This window comes from Rhinopithecus bieti, unplaced genomic scaffold (genome assembly GCF_001698545.2).
Source record: "Rhinopithecus bieti isolate Rb0 unplaced genomic scaffold, ASM169854v2 scaffold_32047, whole genome shotgun sequence".
Taxonomy (NCBI): domain Eukaryota; kingdom Metazoa; phylum Chordata; class Mammalia; order Primates; family Cercopithecidae; genus Rhinopithecus; species Rhinopithecus bieti.
Genome location: NW_016814042.1, coordinates 585,847 through 613,271, shown reverse-complemented (window position 1 = coordinate 613,271; position 27,425 = coordinate 585,847). Strand labels below are relative to the sequence as shown.

The 27,425-nt window shown below is 46.9% G+C and overlaps 1 long non-coding RNA gene across 1 annotated transcript; it reads left to right on the top strand.

Moving 5' to 3' along the window:
• The first annotated feature begins 10,825 nt into the window (after window positions 1-10,825).
• On the top strand, window positions 10,826-27,425 carry LOC108513572 (uncharacterized). Its single transcript, XR_001880940.1, has 3 exons — window positions 10,826-11,240; window positions 20,490-20,620; window positions 26,738-27,425. It is a non-coding gene; the product is annotated as an uncharacterized LOC108513572 (long non-coding RNA).

The following is a 27,425-nucleotide window of genomic DNA, read 5'->3' as shown; positions in this document are numbered from 1 at the left end:
CTTCAGTTTCTCTTTATATGAAAACTAAAATTTACAGAGGTTAAGTAAATTGCCCAAGCCTGGGCGCAGTGTCTCATGCCTGTAATCCCAGTACTTTGGGGGGAGAACAAGGCAGGCAGATCACCTGAGGTCAGGAGTTCGAGACCAGCTTGGCCAATGTGGTGAAACGCTGTCTCTACTAAAAATACAAAAATTAGCCGGGCGTGGTGGCACACGCCTGTAATCCCAGCTACTCAGGAGGCTGAGGCAGGAGAATCACTTGAATCAAGGAGGCAGAGGTTGCAGTGAGCCGAGATTGCGCCACTGCACTCCAGCCTGGGTGACAGAACAAGACTCTGCCTCAAAAAAAAAAAAAAAAAAATGCCCAAGATCTCACAGTTCAAGAGCATGAAGCCAGGATTCTAATATGGTTCTGACTATAAAACTCTTTACACTTAGCCAACCAGCTTCAGACTTTGTATGTTGGTGGGCCTGGATGCTATGGATAAATGGAATAAGGGGGCCTGCCCCTGGAAAGTTCTGGCTGTGCCTGTGTGTGTTGGGACAAGTTGACTATGTACAATTCAAATGAAATTGGTCCTTCCCCAAACAAGAGCTGAAATGCTGGTCAGTGCAGTGGGTTTGACTCATTCAGTAAACATTTATAGAGCACCCACTACCTACTAAGTATTTTGGTCTGCTCTGGGAATTCAAAAGATGGAGGAGATACTGGCCTTGCCACAAAGAGTTTACAGTCAAATGGGAGATAGGTGTATAAACTAAGATATCACATTATATCCTAGCCCACAATGGCCAGGCACATTGGCTCACACCTGTAATCCCAACACTTTGGGAGACTGAGGTGGATGAATCACTTGAGGCCAGGAGTTTGAGACCAGCCTGAGAAACATGCCAAAACCCCATTTCTACAAAAAATGCAAAATTAGAGAGGCTTGGTGGTGTTCGCCTGTGGTTGCAGCTACTCAAGTGGGAGAATCACGTGAGCCCGGGGAGGTCAAAGCTGTAGTTTGCCATGATTGTGCCACTGCACTCCAGCCTGGGTAACAGAGCAAGACCCTGTCTCCAAAAAAAAAAAAAGAGAGAGAGAGAGAGAGAGAGATAATGTGCTAAGGACTCTATTAATGCCATTGCAGTAATCAGGAGTATAGGCTAGGTTATACGGTGGTAACAAATTAACACACAAAGCTCAGTGGCTTAACACAAAAAAGGCCTCTTTTTTGCTTTTTGTTTTTGTTTTTTCACTTATACTGTGTATCCATTGTGGATTGACAGGGACCTTTATCAGTCAGGGTTCAACCAGAAAAGCAGAAGCAGTAATATATGGAGACATTTATTTCAAGGTGTTTGCTTAGGCAATCGCAGCTAGCTAAGTGAGTTGGAAATCTATAGGGCAGGCAGACAGGAAGGGAAGATCACAAGCCAGCATCACAAGACACCCTGCTGGCTTGAGTCCTGTGGAGTCTCTTAGAGCAAGGAAGGCCTAAGCCCGCTTTTAAAGGACTTGCTTCATTAGGTCAGGCCCACCCTAGATCATTTCTCTTTTGATCAACTTAAAGTCAACTGATTAGGGACTTCAATCACATTTGCAAAATTCCTTCACAGAAGCACCCGGATTTTTGTTTGATTTGGTAACTGGGGACTGGAGTTCAGTCTAACCAAACTGACGCATCAGAAAGCATCAACTGTGTCACATAATTAATCAGGCCCACTGACTGGCAGAGGAACACCCACAGAGGAAGAGCCAGAGCGTCTCACACGAACAATTACATGTTGCAGGCCAAAAATGACATATGTCACCTCTGCTCATAATCTTCTAGCCAGCACTGGTCCCACAGCCCTTCTTAACTGCAGGGGTGGCACATTGCTTCTCCCCAGTGCCCAGAGGAGGAGGAGGCCTGGAGGTGAGTCCACCCCAGCTGTTGTCTCCGAACCTTCGATACTGCCCTGTCTGTGGTCATTTTACTCTCCTCCACTCTCGTTCCCAGACTTTACCAAACAGAAGCCCCTTCCAAACCCACTAAGCCCTACCTACCTGGAGAAAACTTAAAAGCTTACATCTGAAATTGCAGGAAACACAAGTGCATCTGAGAATGGAATGCTCTAGCCAGAAGAGGCTGGCTCCACTAAGGTTAGGACAGAAGGCTCAGGCCTGTGAGACCCTGAAGTTCACAGATATTTGTGACCTTCTGCATACTTTGTAGTACTGAGACCTCCACCTGGTGGCCTGCAAAGGACCACCTATTTGAGCATGGAGGCAGCATATTGACAAGCCCTCCTAATGAGAAGAATAGGCACCTCTGATTTACCGGACTCTAACATCTTGCATCTGTGAAACTTACAAAAAGCAGAGGATTGATTCAAAGTGATAAAGATCCATGGTCACTGACAAACAAGAGCTGTCAATATAATGCTGCTGTAAGTTCAGATGAAGAAGTCTGAGCATCCCAGACCAGATATGAGCCTTTTTCTTTCTCTAACATTTATTGAGCACTTGCTGTGTGCCAGGCACTGTGCTGAGCACTTTGCATAGAAGCTTTCCTTGAATCCTGGCAGCAACTCTCTGCAGCAAGTCTATTGCTGGATGTATCTTGCCTAAGGCCACAAAACCAGTAAGCAGTAGAGGCAAGATTCCTCCTAAGGCTATCTGGTTACAAAAACCTGTCTACCTGTGGCCAGGGCCACGCTCCACATACTATTGTGCAGGCGATGCCCCACAGGACAGCATCTGGCTAAGGGAACAACTGGGGGCTCCACAGACACCGGGCCTGGGACTGCATGAGCTTGAGAGGGGGCCTTCTTCTAAATCTTCCAAAGGTGCCATGTGGCTGGGGGTAGGATGGGGGAGCCCCGCTAACCTCTGGCCCTCTCTTCTAAAGACCATAGATCAGAAAGGAGCCCTCCAATTCCCTGATTGCAGGCTCATCTCCTGATGGTCACAGTTGAGCCTTACAGTGAGTATATACTTGTGGAATGCTAATTGTCAATCAAGAACAGTTCTGAAGAACCTATTATGTGTGCTAAATGCTATTGGAGGATGGGAGATACACAGGACATGCCTCAAACATCAAACTGTTTACAATCAATAGGGAAACCCGTACAAGCTCATACTAGTTATGCAAAGTAAAGTACAATCACAAGTGATGGGGACCCACAAAAAGTATAAGGTGTTCAGAGCACCCTCGGAGCTGGAAGGGCTCATCATTCACTCAGCCTCAGAGGAGAAAGGAGAGATCTTCGAGGCCAGCGGGGCATCCAGAGCCAGGCCCAAGGTGGCACAGTGCAAGCTGTATTGGGGGACACCTCTCCCACTCACACAAACCAGCTTCTGTGTGCAGACAGCACAAAGGTGCCCTAAGCATAACTTAAGGAATTCAGGTCTTCAGGGCCACATGCAGAGGTGCAGCCACCCAGCAACCTGGCGAAAGAAGGGGCAACAGCCTCACTGCAGACAAGGGGCACAATTCAGAGCCCGCCACGGAGAAAAGTAAGGCTCTCTGCACAGGTAGCACGGGGCCTGCAATTGAAACCTGTGTCATGCTTGCTAGTCCGACTCCCCTAGTCCCGGCCACTCACCGTGGGCTCCCCTGTCCCCAGGGCCCACACTCCTGGCTCTGTGACTCCTTCAGGGCACACAGCACAGAGAGGAGGTCTCAGGAGGCTCATGATGGTCACACTAACAGATGGGGCCTTCGCTTCCATCCCCTCTCGATACTCACCTGCTACCCCTGACCCCGCTCCTTTCTTTGAAAGTATTGGAGAAGAAAATTATCTTAGACAGAATCCTTCTTGGCACCTCTTGCCCCTCACCATAATCTTCCCCTTCCTGCCCCTTCCCCAATGCCATTCTTCCCCCAACACACACACACACACACACACACACACACACACACACACACACACGTTCCCTCTCACTCTCACCTCCCTTCCCTCCCCCACCCCTTCCCCTCCATTTGTTTCAATGAACAGCCCCTTTTATCTATTCTGTAGGTACAAATGAAGCTGTCAAATTTGATCAGGCGCTTGATATGACAGGCTGTGGGAGTCAGGACCCCTTGAACAGAGTGGGCCTTGTCTGTCACAGTCCGCCTGACACTTCCCATAATGCCCAGACTGATGAGATTCTGAGTAGGGCCCAGCACATTTTCAACTCTATTTTGGGTGAAAACCCTTCTTGAAAGATCTTGAAAGGAGCTGGCAGTTCAGCCGCCCGGATGATTAATGAGGGTTGGCTCTGCGGGATGGATTTCTCCTGGTGCCAACAGCCGGCCTCCAAACAGGCTAGAACGTGTTGCTGTGGACTTCCCCCAGCGCTTCCCCTCATGGTGACACCCCCCAAAAAACCTTTCCCATTCCCCAGGGCGCCCCTCACCTCTACCACAGCCCCTCTGGCTGTGCATCTCCTGCGGCCCTCTCTCGTGTTTCTGAAGTGGAGCAGCCTTTGCATATGGAAAAAGTTAGGCATCACAGCTGAGTGAGGCCTGGCTGAGTGAGCCAGGCCTGCCAGAAATCTGTGCAGAGTGGCGGGGCGCTAAGGGAGGGTGGAGAAGGAACAGAAGGGGACAGTGACCCAGGCTCTCCTTCAGCGTACGTCCCATGCCCTGATGGTCAGGGACAGGCCTCTCGGCTTTCTCTCTCTGCAACTCAGGAGCTCTAGGGACAGAAACCATGGAGTGTCTAAGGTCCCAAAGGGATACAGCATCAAAGTCCCTGTTTTTCACTTACCCCACAGTATTTCTCAAAGGAGACACTCTTGATATTTGGGCAAGACACTTCTGTATTGAGCAGGACCCTTCTGTGCAGGGTAGAAGGTTTAGCATTCTTAGTCTCAAGACACCAATTTCTTGTAATGCCTCTCAACCATGAGGACCATCAGAATAATCCAGACGCCCTTGGCTGTGATACCAGCCTGGGTTGAGAGTCACTATTAGGGTGAAGAGCCTCCCTCGCCCCCACGTACCTTGAGAGCTACGCCCACTTCTGTGTCTCCTTCCACTCTCATTTACACCCCTCAAGCCACTCAGCAGGGAGAGCACTTTGAAAGAGGAGTAAGGAGATGAGGGTGTTCTCCCATGCACCCCTTTTTTTTTGAGGCAGTCTAGCTGTGTCACCCAGACTGCAATGCAGCAGCCCAATCTCAGCTCACTGCAGCCTCCACCTCCCGGGTTCAAGCAATTCTCCTGCCTCAGCCTCCCAAGTAGCTGGGATTACAGGCATGCGCCACTATGCCTGGCTAATTTTTGTATTTTTAGTAGAGACGGGATTTCACCATGTTGGCCAGGCTGGTCTCAAGCTCAAATGATTTACCCGCCTCAGCCTCCCAAAGTGCTGGGATTACAGGCATGAGCCACCACACCCAACTCTCCCATGCACTCTTAATGCTAACTTTCCGTCTTTGCTGGTTCCTTAAACCACCCCTGCTCTAGACTCTGTTCCCCCACCCGCTTGTTTCCCTGTTTTCCCAGCAGCCAGCAGCTCATTCATACTTAGGGAAAAGCATGGTGCCCACAACTTCTTTGGGGTTTCAAGCTCAGCATCCTTTGGGAATAGGTGGGTGGAGGGCAAGTGGGGTTCAGAACTTGCTGTTTCTTTTTGGAACATTCATAGATTTCTTTTTCAAGCCCAGGGTACCTCTGTCAGAGGAGAAGGTGGGTCCCTGTTATAGGGTTGTCACCCACATGGCCAGGCCATGAGGGAGGCTTCCCAAGAGCCTATGCTCCTCACTCCCCATTTTTTTCTCTCCCTGTCCCTTATGGAAAGGGAGAGAAAGAAAGAAAAAAGAAAGAAAGATGGCCAGGTGCAGTGGTTCATACATGTAATCCCAGTACTTTGGAAGGCCAAGGAGGGAGAATTGCTTGAGGTCAGGAGTTCAAGGCCAGCCTGGACAACATAGAAAGACCACATCTCTAGAAAAAAAATTTTTTTGTTATCTGAGTGTGGTAGCATGCACCTGTAGTCTCAGCTAATCTAGAGGCTTATGCAAGAGGATCACTTGAGCCCAGGACATCAAGGCTGCAGTGAGCTATGATTGCATCACTGTACTCCAGCCTGGGTGACAGAGCAAGACCCTGTTTCAGTTTTTAAAAAAGGAAGGAAGGAGGCCAGGCATGGTGGTTCACGCCTGTAATCCCAGCACTTTGGGAGGCCTAGGTGGGCAGATCACAAGGTCAGGAGATCAAGACCATCCTGGCTAACACAGTGAAACCCCATCTCTAATAAAAATACAAATAAAAAAAAATAGCCAGGTGAGGTGGCGGGCGCCCATAGTCCCAGCTACTCAGGAGGCTGAGGCAGGAGAATGGCATGAACCCGGGAGGTGGAGTTTGCAGTGAGCCGAGATCATGCCACTGCACTCCAGCCTGGGCAACAGAACGAGACTCCGTCTCATTTAAAAAAAAAAAAAAAAGGAAGGAAGGAAAGAAGGAAGGAAGGAAGAAGAGAGAGAGATGGAAAGGTAGAGAAAGGGAGAAATTCTATGGTTTCCCCACCCCAAGCTACTGGATAGATGCCCAACCAGCTCTGAGATCATCCAGCCCACAGATGGACCCAAGACCACCCATTCATTTGTTCAGTACCATTTACTGAGCATCTACTACATGCCAGGCACTGGGCTAGATTCTGGGGCTATAATAGTGAGAGAAAAGACATGCAGCTCCTGCCTTCATGGAGCTTACAGACTAATAAGCAGACAAAAGTAAACAAATCAATATACAATTATAAGTTGTAGTAGAGACAAAGAAAAAACTACAAAGTGTTGTGTAGTGCACACAGAGAGGGTACAACAAGGGACCCCTACTGATTAAAGTCAGGAAGAGTCTCTTTAGGAATGTGGCATTGAAGCTGAGGTCTGATGGGTGAGTGCGGTTAGCCAGGTACAGAGAGAAGAGTGTGTCAAGCTGGGGAAAGCCACACATGAACCCCGGGCAGATTCCCCTGTCATGAAGGTGATTTCCCTTTTAGCTGTACCTTCATGGAAGAACAAAATTCAGTAACTCAGCAAAGCCCAGGAGGAACCAGAAGAGGGAAGAGCTGGGAATGGGAAAGGAAGCCAAGGGTGGTCCAGGTTGCCAGGTGCAATGGCTCATGCCTATAATTCCAACACTTTAGGTGGGCTGATCACTTGAGGTCGGAGTTCGAGACCAGCCTAGACAACACGGTAAAACCCCATCTCTACTAAAAATACAAAAAATAGCTGGGCGTGGTGGCGTGAACCTATAGTCCCAGCAACTCAGGAGTCTGAGGTGAAAGAATCGCTTGAACACTGGAGGCAGAGGTTGCAGTGAGCCGAGATCGTGCCAGTGCACTCCAGCCTGGGTGACAGAGTGAGACTCCATCTCAAAAAAAAAAAAAAAAAAAAAAAAAAAAAAAAAAAAAAACAAAAAAAACCGGGGTGGTCAAGGCATGGCATCTGAGCACCAAGGCAAGGGAGTGGGGGAACAGAGACTGAGTCTGTACAGGATGGGATCTCTCAGTGAGTTTCAGGGCAGCCCCAGGAAAGAGCCTTAACTTGTCCAACTCCTACAGCTATGGTGTGGACAGTTGCTCACGGAGACAAAAATTCAAATCATCATCACACAAATCAGTTTGTAAGTACAAGGTTCTTGTTGGGAGTGTGAAGCTGGAGAGCAACTCAAGCCTTCTCTCTTCCAGAAAGATAGTGTTTAATGAAATATACAAGAGCATGCTTCTTACTTTTGGAGGTGCATAGGCCTTCACCGGCTCCGCATTGTCTAATAGGGCCAAATTTTACACCTAGTACTTGAGTCCTCTCCAGATGTCCCCGACGTATCTTTCCACTGCCCCTACCAGAACACATGACAGGAGCCAAGCGCAACCACTCACTGTTTCCTGGACACTGAGCTCTGGCAGTGAGTTGCTCCTTCTTCCTCAGCTCCCCTCCTCACATAGTCACGGCTCTCATTTTTACCCTGAGAAGTCGCAGTTTCCCCTTGGTTTGTGTATCCTGAACTCCTTATCTCCTTGACAGTTCTCTTTGGGAGTGCCTCTCCTCTCCCTCCACTGGGCCATATGTTACTTAAAGGCAAGAAAGTCATTTTATTCCTCTGTGTGTCCTCTGTGCCTGGGACAGTGCCAGTCATGCGGTGGGGCCTCTACAAATGCTTGCAGTGTTCCAGTCATTGAAAACCACTAAAGGGCTAAAACCTGTGTCAATGCCTTTGAACTGAAGTCTTCAGTTGGGTGAGGGAAGAGACCTGGGGGGTGAAACGTAAAGGAGAAATAATAGAAACTGTAATCAGAGGCCAGGCACCGTGGCTCACGCCTGTAATCCCAGCACTTTGGGAGGCTGAGGCGGGCGGATCACCTGAGGTCAGGAGGTCAGGCCAACCTGACCAACATGGTGAAACCCCGTCTCCACTAAAAATACAAAAATTAGCCAGACCTGATGGTGGGCGCCTGTAATCCCAGCTACTCCGGAGGCTGAGGCAAAATTGCTTGAGCCCAGGAGGCGGAGGTTGCAGTGAGCTGAGAATGCGCCTCTGCACTCCCACCTGGGTGACAAGAGCATCTTGTGGGAGTCTTCCCATAGAAAGAAAAGAAGAAAAAGAAGGAAAAGAAGGCAGGGAGGAAGGGAGGGAGAGAGAGAGAAACAGAGAAAGAAAGAGAGGAAGGAAGGAAAGAAGGAAGGAAGGAAGGTAGGAGAGAGAAAGAAAGAGAGAAAGAGAGGAAGGAAGGAAGGAAGGAAGGAAGGAAGGAAGGAAGGAAGGAGGAAGGAAGGAAGGAAGGAAGGAAGGAAAGAAAGGGAAAGAAAAGAAAGAGGTAGCCATGATCAGGAAGGAGAGGAAGACGGCATGCCATCTACTGAGGGCCCAAGGCCTGGCTATTGCAGAACACTTTCTTCTCCAGTCAGCCTCCCCTGTCCAGAACAGGAAGGAAGGTCCTGGGGGAAGAGGACTCACACTAAGGACTCTAGGCATGGCTACAAACCCTAGAGGTAGGCAGAGAGGACCCCCTGGGCACAGGGTGGTCAGTGACCTCCATCTCTACCAACTCGCCATGGCAGCTGAAATGATGCCCTCGAGTCAGTCCTTGGAGTTAAGGAATTAAATCCTAAAAAAAACACCATAATCCATGCCCAGGAAAGGGATGGAGGGAGAAGACAGCCCTTTTAATACATCAGTGTCCCCCCAACATGTTTGGGAATAGCCAGCTTCTAGAAAAACAGAGGCAGCATCTGAAGGGAATGAGACAGACCATTGAATGGAAGAAGGAGCCAGGTCAGGCAGGCTCTGAAATAAGAACATTTTCCCAGGAAGGGCAGCTTCAGGATTGACACCCTGGGAAGGCCTGGCAGCCAGGCAATGCACAGTGAGAGTCCAGGGCTCGAGTGCTTCCCTGCCACAGTATGGGGTTCTGTGGCAGATGCTTATCTCCCCCGCAAAGGCAACCACCATGAGGGCACAGGCTTTGCCTATGTGTTCGCTGCTGTAGCCTCCGTGCCCAGTCTGTGCCTGGCAGGTAACGGGTTCTCAATAGATATTTCTTGAATGCATGAATGAACGAATAAAGCAAGGTCCTGAGAATGGACCCCAAAGAGAAACTAGTCCTTCCTCTCAATTTTGCAGAGGGATCCAGAAGACCTGCCCAAAGTCAGGCCCAAGTTGCTGAAAGCAATACCTGAAATGAGTCAAGTGGGCCTTCTCGCAGAGATAGGTCCACATCTGAGCAGCTGGGGAAGGATCGCACTTTACAAACTTACCCCAGCACCTCTTGGAACAGGACTGAGCTCCCTGCTGTCTTTTAGGATTTCTTCAGGGAGAAAAAGAATTTTCCTGGCCATTGGGCCAGAATATAAAAACAAGGCTACATAAAACAGGCCTAAGAGGGAAAGAGCAGGCCAAAAACAATACGCTTCTCTCTCCCCTTGTTTTTTCAGGACCTCAACTTCTTTTCCCAGTGAGGAGGAGGAGGAGCAGGAGGAGGAGGAGGAGAGGGTAGAAAGCCCAGTGACCCTGTGCCTCCTTGCCAGGACAGAGGCCCTTGCAGGCAGGGAGTCAAAGAAAACTTTTCCGAGACTGATTACCAAGAGGGTAACTAGGTACACAGAGCACATGTGAACAGGCTCCTCGTTTCCAATTCAGGACTGTCAGATGGTGATTAATGACTAACAGCCACAGAGCAGCCTTGATTGCCAACTGCTGTATTGTTAATCCTGACATTTAATGAGGCCGGACACAACTCCAGCACAATTCCACACCATCATCTGCAAATAGCACTCGACGGACTTAATTGGTTAAGTATTTGTGTGTGTGTGTGTGTGTGTGTGTGTGTGAGAGAGAGAGAGGGGGGGGGAGGGGAGAGAGAGAGAGAGAGAACAGAGAGATATAAAGAGCAAAAGAAAGGGGCGAGGTCTCTGTGAGTAATTGTGCCCTTTGTGGGCATCTATATTTTAATGCATGTAACCGTGTTATCGCATGAGTCATCTGCGATATAACCTTGGTCCCCAACAGAAATGTCCCTAATAGGGTGAAACCTCCCCCCACCACCCTCCCCACCCCGCTCCATCTGACCCCTGCCGCGGTGTCCTTCCCACCACCATCACCACCGCTGTCTCTGAGGAGCAGCTGGAAACTGGCATGTTTGTGAAGTTAAAGCACATGAAAGGAAGTTGAAAGAAGAAGTTGTCTTGAAGTGGGCCAGCATCCAGGGCTCCTGAGAAGGCACTTTTTCACTGGACTCTGATCAATGGGGCTTTGGCCCGCCTGACTGGGTGGTTCCTCCTCTGCCAAGAGAGAAGTATGTTTCCCCCATTCCGGAACTCAACGCTTTCTTAGGAGATGAACAGAATTCACCTTATTGTTCTAAAAACAGAGTCCCAGGCAATAGGGACAGAGAGACTGGCCCAGCAGGGGCTCTCTGGGCCAACTGAGCAAGGTGACAGGGCCCAGGAAAGGAGCTGTTGGCTGCACAAGGGCAGATGGAGTCAAGGAATCAGTGTTCGTGGGATCCTGGCTGTCCCCACAGTGTCGTGGCTGGACCTTACCAGAAGAGAAGCAAGTGAGGCACAGGTAGCCGGCCACCTTGTGCAGGAAGTGTTCATAACAAAGGCACTCAAAGCAGCAGAGACGTGGGATGCTGAGGGACCAAGCGAGCAGAGCAGACAGTGAGTGCCACAAGTGCTTGGAGGGGTCAGCGGGGACCCAAGCATCCAGAAAAGGTGGGGAGCATGCAAAGGGGTCCGAAAACTGGAACCCTCAGTGGAAAGCACTGAGACCTTTATTCAGGTGAGGTTTGGGATGAATTCATTCCCACGGACTCCTTTGAAAGGCTCATTCCTCTAAGTATGGCTTTCAAACCAGTAGTGTCACCATTACCTGGAAGCCCTTTATTTTATTTTATTCTGTTTTGAGACAGAGTTTTGCTCTTGTCGCCAAGGCTGGAGTGCAATGGCACAATCTCAGCTCACTGCAACCTCTGCCTCCTGGGTTCAAGTAATTATCCTGCCTAGCCTCTCAAGTAGCTGGGATTACAGACATGCACCACCACCCCCGGCTAATTTTTTTTGTATTTTAGTACAGACAGGGTTTCACCATGTTGCCGATGCTAGTCTGGAACTCCTGACCTCAGGTGATCCACCGGCCTTAGCCTCCCAAAGTGCTCGGATTACAGGCATGAGCCACCGTGCCCAGCCTGGAAGCCCTTTAGAAATGCACTCAGTAGAACTGTGGTCGCTAGAGGCGTGGGGAGGGCAGGGATTGGGGAGGGAGAGGTTGGCTAACAGACACAAAGTTACAGCTACATAGGAGAGAGCAGGAATAAATCCTAGTGTTCTATAGCACTGTAGGGTGATGACCATTAACAAGAATGTATTGTATATTTTCAAATAGCTACAAGACAGGATTTGGAATGTTCCCAACACAAAGACATGATAAATGTTTGAGGTGATGGATATGCAGATTACCCTGATTTGATCATGACACATTGTATGCAGTTATCAAAATATCACATGGTACATCAATTGTACATCACAAATATGTACAATTATTAGGTGTCAATCAAAAAATAAAACTTTTTTTTGAGACAGAGTCTGCTATATCACCCAGGCTAGAGTGCAGTGGCCCAGGCTCATTGCAGCCTCCACTTAATGGGTTCAAGCGATTCTTGTGCCTCAGCCTCCCAAGTAGTTGGGACTATAGGCGTGCACCACCTCACCCAGCTGATTTTTGTATTTCTCATAGAGACGGGATTTCACCACGTTGACCAAGCTGGTCTCAAACTCCTGGCTTCAAGTGATCTGCCCACCTCAGCCTCCCAAAGTTCTGGGATTACAGGCTTGAGCCACAGCGCCCAGCCAAAAAATGAAACTTGTTAAAATGGAATGTAGACTCACAGGCCTCATCCCGATCCATGACTCTAAATCTGCATTTTGACAAAATCCCCTAAGTAAAGTTCAAGTGTGAGGAGTGCTGCTGTAAATGCCATGGTCAAGAAGCCACACACAAAAGCCAGGCCTGACCTGGTGTCTAGTAGTCCCAACATGTGTCCACTTTGCTACTACAAGAAACACAGCCAGGTGTGATGGTTCATGCCTGTAATCCCAGTGCTTTGGGAGGCCTGAGGCAGAAGGATTGCTTGAGGCCAGGAGATCAAGGCCAGTGTAGACAACATCCCAAGACCCAATCGCTATTAAAACAAAAAAAAATTGCCAGGTGCAGTGACGCATGCCTGAAGTCCCAGCTACTCCGGAGCCTGAGGTTGGATGACTGCTTGAGCCCAGGAGGTTGAGGCCGCAGTGAGCCGTGATTGTACCATTGCACTCCAGCCTGGGAGACAGAGTGAGACCCTGACTCAAAAAAAAAATAGAGTATGTTTTTTTATATATATATTTAATAATTTATATAATTATACTATTTATATTTTAATATATATTTATATTTTTTATATGCATATTATTTATTTTATAAATATATATATGCCATGGCATATGTGTGTGTATACATATATATGGTCAAACACTGTATATATAATAATCTGCTTTTTTTGCTAACCATTATGTTTTAATGCTTTGTTTTTCCATACAGCCTCAGCCAATTTTGAATGACTGCCATGATACTCCCTTAGGCTATTTTCTTACTTTTTCTCTAATTTTAAATATATATGTATGATTTTTCTGTAAAAATCATTTGGCTGGGTTGCGGTGGGCTCACTGCCCTGTAATCCCAACACTTTGGGAGCTGAGACGGGAAGATCCACCTCAGAAACCCCATCTCTACTAAAATACAAAAAAACAGCCGGATGTGGTGGGCGCATCGCCTATAATCCCACAGCTACTCGGGAGGTTGAGGCAAGAGAAATTGCTTGAACTCAAGGAGGTGGAGTTTGCGGTGAACCGAGATCACCCAATTGCATTCCAGCCTGGGCACAAGAGCAAAACTTCCTGTTTAAAAATATATATATATATTGCATAGAGCCCAGGCGCGGTGCTCACGCCTATAATCCCAGCACTTTGGGAGGGCCGAGGCAGGAGAATCGCCGAAGCGTCAGGGAGTTCAACACCACCTGGCCACATGGTGAAACCTTGTCTCTACTAAAATACAAAAAATAGCCTGGCTGGTGGCAGCACCTGTAATCCCAGCTACTCGGGAGGGTGAGAGCAGAAGAATCGCTTAAACGCAGGAGGCAGAGGTTGCAGTGAGCCGAGATTGCGCCACTGACTCCAGCCTGGGTGGACCGAGCAAGACTCCATCTCAAAAAAAAAAAAAAAAAAAAAAAAATTGTGTATGAGTTTGCTAATTAGTTGGATTTAGAGGTCCTATCTCTAAAAAACTAAACTAAAATAATAAATGCTACTGGGTCTCCTTTCCTCCCAGGAGACCAGGATTCCCCATGCCTTCCCTGCCTCACTTCCCTGCATGGCCCCTGAAACAGGGCTGGGACACCTTGGGGCATGGGGTGTGGCAGGACAGCAGGACATTATTGGGCCTGAGCACTTGGGCCTGGGCCTGGCCGCAGCTGAAAGGTCCTGGGTGGCTCTGCAATGCTTCGCCACCCATGCGCTGGAGGGCTCGGGTCACAGGAAGGGGCAAGCACCTTGCTCCTGGGGTGTCCCACGTGCAGGTCTTTGTTCCCAGCCAGTGGTTGGAACATCAGCGCCCCACGCTGAGGAATTCCGTTCATGACTGAGGCCCCCTGTAATGACCGCTGGCCGCCTTCATTCCAGCAGGCATTCCTTGCCCGCTTGATTCCCCCGCTCCAGACACCCTAACTGTGGGAGGGGCAGCCTCAGAAAATGATAATTAAAAGCTAATGTTTCCCCTTGTGACTCTGGGCCTCCGGATGTCCCTGCAGTGACCCCACCTCCCAAATCCTCGGCCTGAACCATCACCTTGTCCCCACCTGGGCTCCCCTCGGCTTCATTAAATGCTCCTGTGTCCTCAATTCAATCGCCCTCCCCATTCTGAAAGTGTAGGAAAGAATGTGGATAGAACCAAGGGCCCCCGGTTCCCATTCCAGCTCCTCTGCTTCTGTGTGACCATGACAAAGCACTTCCCATATCTGTGCCTCGGTTTCCTCCATATAGAATCAAGGGATTGGATAAAATGGATGATCTCTGAGGTCCTTTGCAGCTGTGACTCTGTGACTTTATTTCAGAGAATTATCACTGGGCCTAAATGAAATAAGATCATGGATATTATAAAACACTGAAAAGGTTTAAAACTACACATATATATGACACACAGAGGAATAAGGAGTCTCCTTTTCTTTTTTAGTTTTATTTATTTTTTTGAGACAGAGTCTTGCTCTGTCACCCAGGCTGGAGTGCAGTGGTGCAATCACCACTCACTGCAGCCTCGACCTCCTGGGCTCAAGAGATCCTCCCACTTCAGCCTCCCAAGTAGCTGAGACTACAGCCATGTGCTACCACGCCTGGCTAACTTTTTGGATATTTTTGTAGAAACTGGGTTTTCCCGTGTTGCCCAGGTTGATCTCAAACTCCTGGCCTCAAGCAGTCCTCCTGCCTTGGCCTCCCAAAGTGCTGGGATGACAGGCATGAGCCACCACACCTGGCCAAGAATCTTCTTTTCTCTAATCCCCCAGCAGTATGTGTCCTTCTAGTGTTGTTTTGTTTCATGGTCTGTTTTCCCTGCCAGATTGGGAGCAACATGAGGGCAAAATGGAGGTGGTTTTTTGTTGCTGTTTTTTGGTTTTTTTGTTGTTATTGTTGTTGTTTGAGATAGCATCTCGCTCTGTCACCCAGGCTGGAGTGCAGTGGCGTGATCTTGGCTCTCTGCAACCTCCGCCTCCCAGGTTCAAGTGATTTTCCTGCCTCAGCCTCTTGAGTAGCTGGGCTTACAGGTGTGCACCACCATGCCGGGCTAATTTTTGTATTTTTAGTAGAGGCAGGGTTTCACTATGTTGGCCAGGCTGGTCTCAAACTCCTGACCTCAGGTGATCTGCCCACCTTGGCCTCCCAAAGTGCTGAGATTACAGGCATGAGCCACTGCACCTAGCCTCTCTATTTTTTAAATCCCCTCTCAATAACTAACACCCACAGAAGCTGCTCAGTAATGTTGTTGACTTGGGGACAGACTGATAACCCCCCTGGCTGCTCATTCATTTAAGTGGACTAGTAAGAAGCTTAACAGAAAAGTAGTACCTTTGCTTCTTAGGAGGGGAAGGGAAAGAACTTCTTTTAAATATATCTTACTTCTTTCAAGGAAAAAAAGTAGTTTGGTCCCTCAAAATTAGTTGTATTTGGAAATTCAAATGGAATTTTTAATACTGCCTTGCAAATAAACACATATCAACATGCCCAAGGCTTAATTCCATTCCCCAGGCTCTTCTTAAGTATACTGTGTGCTGAATGCCAACCCTCCACTCAATAGTTAGAGAACACAGAAGAGATACTATAAAGTACTAAAATTTTTAAAGTAAACATAGCAGAACTTAGATATCAAAATAAATATTGTCCCATTTGAAATGTCCCTTTGGAAGGATATACACTCATTCTAATATGTTGTGTTGCTCAAAACTCTTTGGAACATTTTGAACGCTATCTTTAAACCATCAGATTTTTAATTGACAATTATAAATCTTTATGTGGTGATTAGCAGGGGAAATGTCTCTCCTGAAGTCAGCCCTGGTGAATAAGCTGGATGATCAGGCTTATTCAGTCAGGTCAAAAATCTAAATAATGTGTGTCTTATAATGAAGTTCTTAATGAGCACATGATAGTCCTGTGTGGCCTTCCAACATGAATCCACTGAAGGTCTTCTTTCTCTGAGTTGCATAGGTTCAGCTGTGTCTGTAAAAATCAGTCTCTTGACAGATCTTCTTCTACCCTGGTCCTACTCTCCACCTCCCAACTCCCATCATCTATTCTCAACACTGCAGCCAAAAGATCTTTTAGAAACAGAAGTTGCTCGTTGGTTTGAAAACCCGCGAGAGCTCCCATCTCATTTGGAGGAGTGGCCAAAGTCCACAGGGCAGCTTCTAAGACCTAGCTCCCTGGGCCCTCTCCAATCTCCTTCCACCCCACCGTCTCCTTCAGCAGCTTTGGCTCCAACCACATGGCCTCCCTGCCGTTCCTCAAACACACTAGGATGCTCCTATTTAGGACCATTCTCTAGCTGTCCTCTGTTTGGAAACTTCTCTTCCAGAAATCCACTTGGCCAGCCCCATCATTTCCTTTATGTTTTTGGTAAATTATCACCTTCTCAATGAGACATACTCTGACTTTCTATTTAATACCCCTATTAATAGTGCCTTCTTTTCATAATGTCTTCTGCTTAATACCTTCCAGTTAATAACTTCCATTTAATGACACACAGACATGCACGGACACATTCACTCCTTAGCCCCAGGACCCTGGCCTTCTTCTCATTTCTTCCCTGGTGTTTATCACCTTCTACCATAATATCTAATTTATCTAATATTATTTATAGTATATCTTTTTGTCTGTATGCTCCTGTGAGAACTAAGCTCAGGAAGCCCAGTATCTTTGTCTGTTTAATTGAGTTTCAAAAGCCTAGAACAGGCGCATAGCTGGTACTCAATAAAAACATGTTGAATTGAATTGGATTGGATTGCATCAAATCGAATTGACTTGAATTGCATTGCATTGTGTTGAATAAGTCCCAACTTATATAAAGTATACTCCCTGCCTTCCAGTTGCTTTATATCTGATTGAGATAACTAGTGACATACACATGAAAGTGACTGAGCAATACACAGCAGTCCAGGACTAAGTGGAACTTGCAGTGATGCTGCAGGAACCCTGGACAGATGAGTGCTGGCTGCAGGAGGAGAAAGGACCTGAGCCGAGCCTCCCATCTAGTCAAGCAAACCCTCTCCTTGTCCCCAGCACAGGCCGTGCTGTTCCAGCCTCTACTCATCTGCTCACGCTGGCCCTCTGCCTTAAGTCCCCCACCTTTCCTGCACACTTACCTAAATGCTATCCACCCAAGTCCCCTTCCTCCTCACCACTTTCCCTGATTACTCCAGCCCTCCTCTGAGCCCCTGTAGCTCCTATATTTTGTTTCAGTTCATTTAGCCTTTACATAGAACTGTTCTGTGTGTGTGCGTGTCATTTCCCCAGCAAAGAACCACATCTTTTGCTTCTCTCTTCTAAACAGGGACAAGGGCTGGGCACAGTGGCTCATGCCTATAATCCCTGCACTTTGAGAGGCTGAGGTGGGTGGATCACCTGAGGTTAGGAGTTCAAGACCAGTCTGGCCAACACGGTGAAACCCCATCTTTACTAAAAATACAAAAAACTTAACCAGGCGTGGTGGTGAATGCCTGTAGTCCCAGCTACTCAGGAGGCAGAGGCAGGAGAATCGCTTGAACCTGGGAGACAGAGGTTGCAGTGAGCTGAGCTTGCACCACCGCAATCCAACCTGGGTGACAGAACGAGACTCCATCTCAAAAAATAAACAATAAATAAATAGTGCCAAGCACAGCACAAGTAGTGGCACCTGGTACATGTGGCACCAAGTGGTTAGTCAATAGGCAGAGAAAAAAGGAAGGTGGCTTTCCAGGAGAGGTAAATCTCAAAAACAAAGATACCATGGTGTGAACTGCCATGATGAGTTTACAAATATGACACCAGTCTTCTCAACCCAAGCTGAGGCTTGTATCACCTGAAGAGCTTTTCCCAAATATCTCTGACTGGGCACAGTGGCTTAACCCTGTAATCCCTGTACTTTGAGAAGCTGAAGTGGTGGATCGCTTGAGCCCAGGAATTCAAGACCAGCCTGGGCAACATGGCAAAATCCTACCTCTACTAAAAATACAAAAATTAGCTGGGCATGGTGGTACGTGCCTGTAGTCCCAGCTACTCAGGAGGCTAAGGTGGTGGGATCAACTGAGCCTGGGAGGTAGAGGCTGCAGTGAGCTGTGACTGTGCCACTGCATTCTAGCCTGGGTAATAAAGCAAGACCCTGTCTCAAAAACAAAAATTCCCTGGCCGGGCACAATGCCTCATGACTGCAATCCCAGCACTTTGGGAGGCAGAGGGAGTCACTTGAGCCCAACAGTTCAAGAGCAGCCTGGGCAACAAAGCAAGACCCTATCTCTACAAAAAAATTACAAATTAGCCAAGTGTGGTGGTGCATGTCTGTAGTCCCGGCTACTCGAGAGGCTGAGGTGGGAGGACTGTTTGAGCCCAAGAATTTGAGGCTGCAGTGAGCTATAATGAGACCACTGTACTCCAGCCTCAGCGACAGAATGAGACCCCGACTCAAAAAAAAAATCTCCTTTTGGGGACCTTACCCCAGACTAATGTTATCAGATTATCAGGGAATGTAGCCCAGGCATCGCCAAGTGATTCTAATGTGTAGCTGGAATTAAGATCATTGCATTAGAGAAAACATAAGGAGGCCAGGCATGGTGGCTCATGCCTGTAATCCCAGCACTTTGGAAGGCCCAGGCGGGCGGATCACTTGAGGCCAGGAGTTCGAGACCAACATGGCTAACATACCAAAACCCCATCTCTACTAAAAAATACAAAAATTAGCGGGGCATGGTAGCCCACAGCTATAGTCCCAGCTATTCAGGAGGCTGAGGGACAAGAATCACTTGAACCTGGGAGGCGAAGATTGTAGTGAGCTGAGATTGTGCCACTGCACTCCAGCCTGGGTGGCAAAGCAAGACTCTGTCTCAAAAAAAACAGAAAGATAAAGGGGTATATGAGAAATTGGGAAGCCGGCCTAAAATGCTGTAGTTGTGACTATCCCTCCTTTCCATTTTGTTCCTATGAGTTTGTCATGGGAATTTGTCTTTGTCAGGGTAGCCTGGACGGATGAACTGTGGACAGATGTGTCCATCCTCTGCCTAATGCTATAATGAGTAGCAAGAGGTCAGAGAAGCTATGGAGAGAGCAGAAGGCACCAACAAATGTGGCCAAGGCCAGGGGTCATCTGCACCCACAGAATGCAGAAACATTTGGAAAAACTAGAGGACTCGTGTAGACCACTTGACAATTTTTGTTGCAATTTCTCTCCTTCCTTGGTTGTTAGCACTCAGGTTACTTGCTCATGCATGCCCAGCAGAACAGCTAAGAAGTGTGTAAATTATCTCAACGTTACTCTTTCAGGAATTCCTGGCTAATTCCTTACACTCCTGCTCCCTCTACATCCTAGGAAACTGAGCAGAAGTTGAATCTTCTCTCTTAAATGTAACCTGGCTCACATGCACTGAAGAGCATGCAAGAAACTTGAGTGACAAAATTAGCTGGGTGTGGTGGTGGGTGCCTGTAGTCCCAACTACTCCGGAGGCTAAGGCAGGAGAATCACTTGAACCCCGGAGGCAGTAAGCCAAGATCGCGCTACTGCACTCCAGCCTGGGTGACAGAGCAAGACTCAGTCTCAAAAAAAAAGAAACTTGAGTGACAGAAGTCCTCATCCTAGTCTGGTCTGTAGATGTCCTCTGCTCCATCTCTCCTCTCCTCCCTCCTTTATGTAGAAAACTTAGAGACAGACCAAGAAACTAAGCAGCACTTCCTGTTGATTGATTTCAGAGGCACCTGTGCAGACCAGGCCTCTCTTCCCACTGCCCTGACTGCACTCTCACACATGAAGCATCAATATCACTATTACCAAACATCACTCTTCCCCTCTGCCACAGCTAGAGATGGGGCTGAAAAGTCGAGCTCCTCTGAGAAAGGAAACGAGGCTTAAATTCAGAGTGAGACGGAAAAAACTGAGATGAAAACTTTTCCTGCGAGCAGGATCTGCTTATTTGGGAATGGTGGGAAGGGAAGGGAAGGGAGGGTGGGAAGGGAAGGGAAGGGAGGGTGGGAAGGGCAGGGAAAAGGAACATAAAGGAAAATATGTTGGCACCTAGTGGCTGAAGGAGGGAGAGAAGGGTGTGCCAGGGAACGAGGGGGCGGGTGTGGAAAGATGAGGCCCGGGTGCTCATGACAGCCTTCCCTGACTCCATGAGCTTGCCAAGTCCCAGCCCTAGATCCCAGAGGGGTCACAGCCGAGGTCCCAACTCCGGAGGCCACTACCTTTCATTTTCTTGCTCCCCAGTCTCTGTGCCCGGAATCACTGTCTGCCAGTCTCTGGCCAACCTGTAGCCTCTCCGTACTGAAAACGACCCCCTAAAAAAGCCAAGGGGGAAGGACCCAGCACACAGCCGCGAACCACAGATACACTAAGAGGTAACTCTAAACTCCAGAGCTGGGCCCAGGAGGAGGGGAAGGGTGGAGGGGGGATGAGGTTTTTCCACTTCCATTCGCAACTGTCAGGCGGGTGATTAATGACCAACAGGTTTGGAATCGCCTCTATTGCCAGATCAGTATTGTTGCCCGTGACAGCTAATGAGGTTGGACAGGCTTCTCCACACTGAGCTTTACGGGCCCGCTCCCTCCCCTGCAGAGCTCACAAGCCCTGCCAGCTTTTGTACACTGGAATGTTCAAGCCCCACCCCCCTTCATTCCTCCAACACCACCTCCCCCCAACTCTCTGAACCACCATCTCACCCCAGAATCTTGCCCATCCACCAAGGAAGCTGGGTAGTGAGGCTGCAAGCCCCAGCCTGCTCAGAGATACCCATCTGTTACACCCACACCCCCAAAAGCCCCTTTCCCATTCCCACTCAAGTTTGAGCAATGGGGCTGGAAGGAAGGAAAAAGAATGAAAGCGAACATTTCGGCCCTTGGGTTTAAGATGACAGAAGGATCTCTGAACACTTGCTTTGGACAGTCTGGCCAGCAAGTTTAACAAGGCCATTCCACAGCCAGCTGTAAAATTCAAGAAGTATTTTATACACTCACGGCTTCAATCTGGCAGATGTGCTAAGGGGGTGAGGATGGAGGAATGAGAGAACTTGGCAAAGGTGATTTAATAATAGTTAATAATGATTTTTAACCAACCACCTTACGCCTAGATACACAAAGCCAGGTGTCAGTGCAGAAATCAACGTGGTCCTAGGTCTAAGGGTAAGGAAATACTGGCTTTGTTTTCTGCTCTCTTACAAATAATATTTACCTTTGTGCTAGTTGACATCTTGATATGGTTAAGCACATGTTTGCCTGTGGTTTAATATTTGAAGGAATTGGAGCAACATAATAAGCAAACAGCATAAAAAGGCCAGAAAGACCCCCTCAGCTTAAAATCTATTACTTTTCAGTGTGATATAAATGTATTTTGCTTCTGCTCAGAGCAATTTCCTAGTTTACTCTTATTAAACCAGAAGACGGCTTAGCAGAGTTCTTGATTTATGAAACACATACTAGATTCATTAAAACCTTAAAAGATTTAATACATTTTATCAAGACATTAAATCTGTGCAGGCTTTTTAAATCAAATACCTGCCATATTTCATCCCCCACACCCTGCACACTTACTTAAGAACACTAAAATGTGGACTGACAAACATTATGGGTGTTTCAGCCCTGATTTCTAAGTGGCAGTAAAGTCCTCCCCTCCAGGATTTATAGCCTGGCTTCTCCCCAGGTCTGGTCTTCCAAAGAACAACTGACTCTCCTCTTTAGAATTTGGTTGGGTAGGATGAGCTGAGATGTCGATCACACACACACACACACACACACACACACACACACACTTCTTCCTCTCCCATTACATAGCCAACATTCCTATTCTCATGGGTTCTCTAGGACCCCACCCTTCAACACCACTCACCCATCTTCTTTCTTCTTCCAGAACTCCTTTTGGCCTCTGCTTCCATGCAGACATACTCCTACCATCTCCTTCTCTCCCTCCCCTACTCCCCTGACTCTTAGCCCATACAGAACTGCATCCATGTAACACCTGCCACGCTTTGGGAAGCAAAGCTTGCCCTCTTATTCTTTTTTTTTTTTTTTTTTTGTTTTTTTTTTTTGAGACGGAGTTCGCTCCTGTCGCCCAGGCTGGAAGGGCAGTGGCGCAACTTGGCTCACTGCAACCTCCGCCTCCCAGGTTCACTGCCATTCTCCCTGCCTCAGCCTCCCGAGTAGCTGGGACTACAGGCGCCCGCCACCGGTGCCCGGCTAATTTTTTTGTATTATTTAGTAGAGACGGGTTTTTCACCGTGTTAGCCAGGATGGCTCGATCTCCCTGACCTTGTGATCCGCCGCCTCAGCCTCCCCAAAGTGCTGGGGATTACAGGCATGAGCCACTGCGCCTGGCCTGCCCTCTTATTCTTAATCCCCTCCTTTTTAAGTCTATCCACACCACAGTGGTTCTCAGCTAGGGGCAAATTTGTCTCACGCACACACGACTGGGGACATTTGGCAATGCCTGAAGACATATTTGGTTGTCACAATGAGGTGGGGGTGTTGCTACCAGCATCTAGGGATAGAGGCCAGAGAATCTGTTAAATGTCCTACAATGCACAAGCCAGCCCCTCTACTCCACAGCGTGGAAAAAAGAGAGAAAGAGAAAGAGAAAAAGAAAGAATGAAAGAAAAGAAGGAAGGGCCAGGTATGGTGGCTCACACCTATGATCTCCGCACTTTGGAAGGCCAAGGCAGGAGGATTGCTCAAGGCCAGGAGTTTGAGACCTGTCCTGGATAACACAGTGAGACCTCATCTCTACAGAAATACAGCCGGGCATGGTGGCGTGCATCTGTAATCCTAGCTACTCAGGAGGCCGAGACAGGATGATCACTTGAGCCGAGGAGTTCAAGGCTGCAGTGAGCTACGATTGTGCCACTGCACTCCAGCCTGAGTGACAGAGTCCCTGGATCTCAACTAAGTAAATAAAATAAAAGAGAGAGGGGGAATGAAGAAAGCGAGGGAGGGAGCAAGAGAGAGGGAGGAAGGAAAGAAGGAAGGGAGGGAGGAAGGGAGGGAGGAAGGGAGGGAGGGAGACTGTATCTAGAACCTTACCAGGCATAAGTGGTCTTCTCAACTCTCCTTCATTGCTTTCACACTTAGGATTGTGGCTCATAGATAATAGTTGTTTCAATAAATGTTCACAGAGTCAAACTAAATCTCTGTCCTAACACACTGACATTTTCCAAAATCAGAAATGTAAGGGAAAAAAATACTGGATTTACAATCAGTTGATCTGCCTGTGACCTTGAGGAATCGTTGAAGCCCTCTCTCCTGTGTGTCCTTATCTGTGAAGTGGAGTTGTGGTGCTATTACCTTCATGGACTATTACAAGCATTCAATGAGCTGGTGTAACTGACAGCGCTTTTACATTCTAAAAGGTCATGGGATGTTTATTATTTTTGTTGACAAACACTTATTGAGTGCTTATTGTATGCCAGGAATTATGTTAGACCTTCGGGGGTGGGACGGGTACAAAATGAACAGACAAAGCTCCTGCCCTCGCAGATCTTACAGTCTTGTAAGAAGCACAGACAAAAACTAGAATGTTTCAGTGTATTATAATCAGTGCTGTATGACAAGAATGCACAGGATATTGTGGACACAGATAAGATACACTTAGAAGGGTCTTCAAAGATGAATAAGGCCAGACATGGTGGCTCATGTCTGTAATCCCAGCACTTTGGGAGACCTAGGTGGCTGGATCACTTGAGGTCAAGAGTTCGAGACCAGCCTGGCCAACATGGTGTAAACCCCGTCTCTACTAAAAATACAAAAATTAGGCAGGCATGGTGGCACACGCCTGTAATCCCAGCTACCCGGGGTGCTGAGGCAGGAAAATCGCGTGAACCCAGGAGGTGGAGGTTGCAGTGAGCCGAGATTGCACCACTACATTCCAGCCTGGTCTGGGCGACAGAGGGAAAAAAAAAAGAAAAAGAAAAAGAAAAAAGAAAGAAAGATAGATGAATAAGAGCTGGTCTAGCAAAATTTAAAAAAGACTGCAGAATAAGATCATAAAAGCTACAGGTATAGGTAGGGGATCACATCATTAAAAATCTTATATGAAAAGTTAAGAGGATTTGAACTTTTTTCTATAGGAAACCTATTATGGTGTTTTTAAGCAGAAAAGGTATCCATCAAAGAACACATGGGGTACACTGTAGACAACACACTGATTTAAGGGCAAATGGAAGGTGGGGGTGAGGAGATGGCTAACATTAGATTATTACAATAATCCAGGTGATAAAGCCCTGAACTGCCTGGAGAGGAAAGTACAGGGTCAAGGAATAATTACGATGGATGGGACAGATTAAAGACAGTGGCTGAGTGTCTAGCCTGGATGGTTGGGTGAATGGTGGCGTCTTTAGTGGGAGGAAGATATTTGAAGGGAACGATGAGTTCCGTTTTAGAGATGATCCGTTTCTCCCTGTCCAAAATCCAAAAAAATGGTATTCTAGTATGTAGCTTGTGGTTATCAATATGCATTTAGGAGCATCACCAGTGACCACATAATTAGAATACGGAGAACACAAGAGGCCTTCCAGAAAGAGAAGATAGAGAAAAGAAGAGCAGTAGGGGCCAGGCACAGTGGCTCACCCCTGTAATCCCAGCACTTTGAGAGGTCGAGGTGGGTGGATCACTTGAGGTCAGGCGTTCAAGACCAGCCTGGCCAACAAGGCAAAATCTCATCTCTACTAAAAATACAAAAATTAGCCGGGCATGGTGGTTGACACCTGTAATTCCAGCTACTCAGGAGACTGAGGCAGGAGAATCACTTGAACCCAGGAGGCAGAGGTTGCAGTGAGCTGAGATTGCCCCCTTGTACTCCAGCTTGGGTGACAAGAGCAAAACCGTCACACAAAAAAAAAAAAGAAAAGAAAGAAGAACAGTAGGTCAAGGACAGAGTTCTGAGGAATAGTTGAAGATGAGTTCAAGCAGAGATTAAAAATAGGAACACTCAGACAAGTAGACAGAAACCCAGGAGGGAGGGAATCATTCACAGAGGCCAAGAGAGGAAGAGTCTAAGAATTCAGGGAACCAATCAACAGCACCACGTGCATCAGAGAAAGCGACTGAAGGGTTAAGAACAAGGGAATGGAAAGTGAGGAAGTAATGACATCAAGTGTAGACTACTTTTTCAAGAAACTTTGCTCAAAGAGAAGGAGACAAATCAGGTAAGAACTAGAGGCTTACATAGGATCAACGGAGAGGCTTAGAGGGAAGGGCGTGGAGAAATTGCACAAGATTATAGGCTGTGGCTAAAGAACTGGTAGAAAGAGGAGATAATTAAAGGCTCTAGGTCCCTGAGGAGAGAGGAGGGATGAAATTAAGAAACCAGGTGAAAAAAGATTGGCCTAGAATAAACATGGGTTACCTTATCCTCTGAGACTCACACCACTGTATACAAGGTTTCTTTTATGTATAGCAAAAAAGAAGTCTATCAATGACATGGAGAGATGTGTAGATAAGTATATGTAGATAAAATTTCATACAATCTTTAAAAAAACATTCCTAATGTTACTATAAATTCAGAGTTGGAGGGTTAGAGATGTCAAAGGAAAGGTCATCCCAGGCACATCAGGCCAAGCCAAAATGCAACTGCCAGGCTTGTTGGAACACAATCTCAGGGTCACAGGCTACTCTTCTCATCATCCTCCAAATGCAGTAGGAACCTTAGCCAAGCCCCCCTTCTGGAGACTTCTTCTCCTTAGACTTCTCTACAAGTAAAATAATTGGGTTGGATTAAAATCATAGGCAATAACCTATCTGTCTATCAACAGGTGAGTGGATAAACAAATTGTTGTATAGCTATACAACGAAACACTACACAGCAATAAAAAGGAATGAACTCTTGATAAACTCAACAACATGGATGAATCTCAAAATAATTATTCTGTGTTTCCAAAAAAGCCAGACCCTCCCCCCTTAAAAAGGGTACATACTGTACAATTCCATGCATATAAAACTCTACAAAATGCACACTAGAGTGGCAAAAGCAGATCAGTGGTCTTTTGAGAATCGAAAAGGGGGTGTCCCAAAGGGGTGTAAGAGGGAGAAATTACAAAGAGGCATGAGGAAATTTGGAGCCATGATGCATGTGTTCATCATACTGATTGTGGTAATGGCTTCACAGGTGTTTGCAAGTCAAAACTAAATTGTAGACTTTATGAACAGTTTATTATATGTGGATTATATCTCAATAAAGCTGTAAAAACATGTAATCACAAAATGACCTTTAGCTGACTTTGAACTCAATTTTTTTCCTGATGGCTCTTTGATCCCTTTACCCAATTGCCTTGAAGAAACATCATTGGCCCCAGGCAAATATGCTTTTGTTCTCAGAAGGCACCAATCCCGGGTTTTGCAATTGAAAAAAAAGAAAAGAGGAAAATTTCTGAGCCCCTTAATAAGTAAGATACAGTTCATTCCTCTTCCCATAAGCTCACCAAAATCTTACTGGAATCAAACATTCTAAAAGATTATTTCTATTCCGTGTTTTAGAGCCTAAAGTAAAAAAGATAAACTTTAAATCAAACAGAAACTTTTTCCAGCAACTTCCACTCTTGTGATACTGAACTGAACTGAAGCAAAAGATTTTAAGAGTTGCCTGAATCCTTTGGAGTTAACCTGGTTATTGACTTAAAAAGTCTAATTGTGAAATTGACTTAAAAATCCCTAATTGTGAAAGAAGGGGTCTCTTCTCTCTTTGGAATGACACTCTCACTAACAATTTTCTTGATAAGAGGACCCAACAAACAGCAATAGAAATAGAAAACTATGGATTGCTAGGTGAGAGTATTTTTTAACCTGCTTCAACCTACAACTGCAAAATGAACTGGCCCAATTTAATTAGAAAAGTATCACAATTTCTGACCACTGATCTACATTCCTGAAAGGTTCCATGTGAAATAAATGTGGTGTGTGTGTGTGTGTGTGTGTGTGTGAAATTGAATCATTTTCTAACTCATTCAGTATAAAAAAGAAATAGACTTGGGATCATTTGAACTCTGCCTTTGCAATTTATCATCTTCGTGATCTTAGACAATCTCTTAATTTCTCTAAGCTTCACCTTTCTCCTCTAAAATGGAGTTGAACTCAAAGGGCTGACCTAAAGATTACATAAAATAAGAAAAAGTAAGGTACTGGGGCTGATACATAGACCGTATTCAATAAAGCTTTATGAAATCTG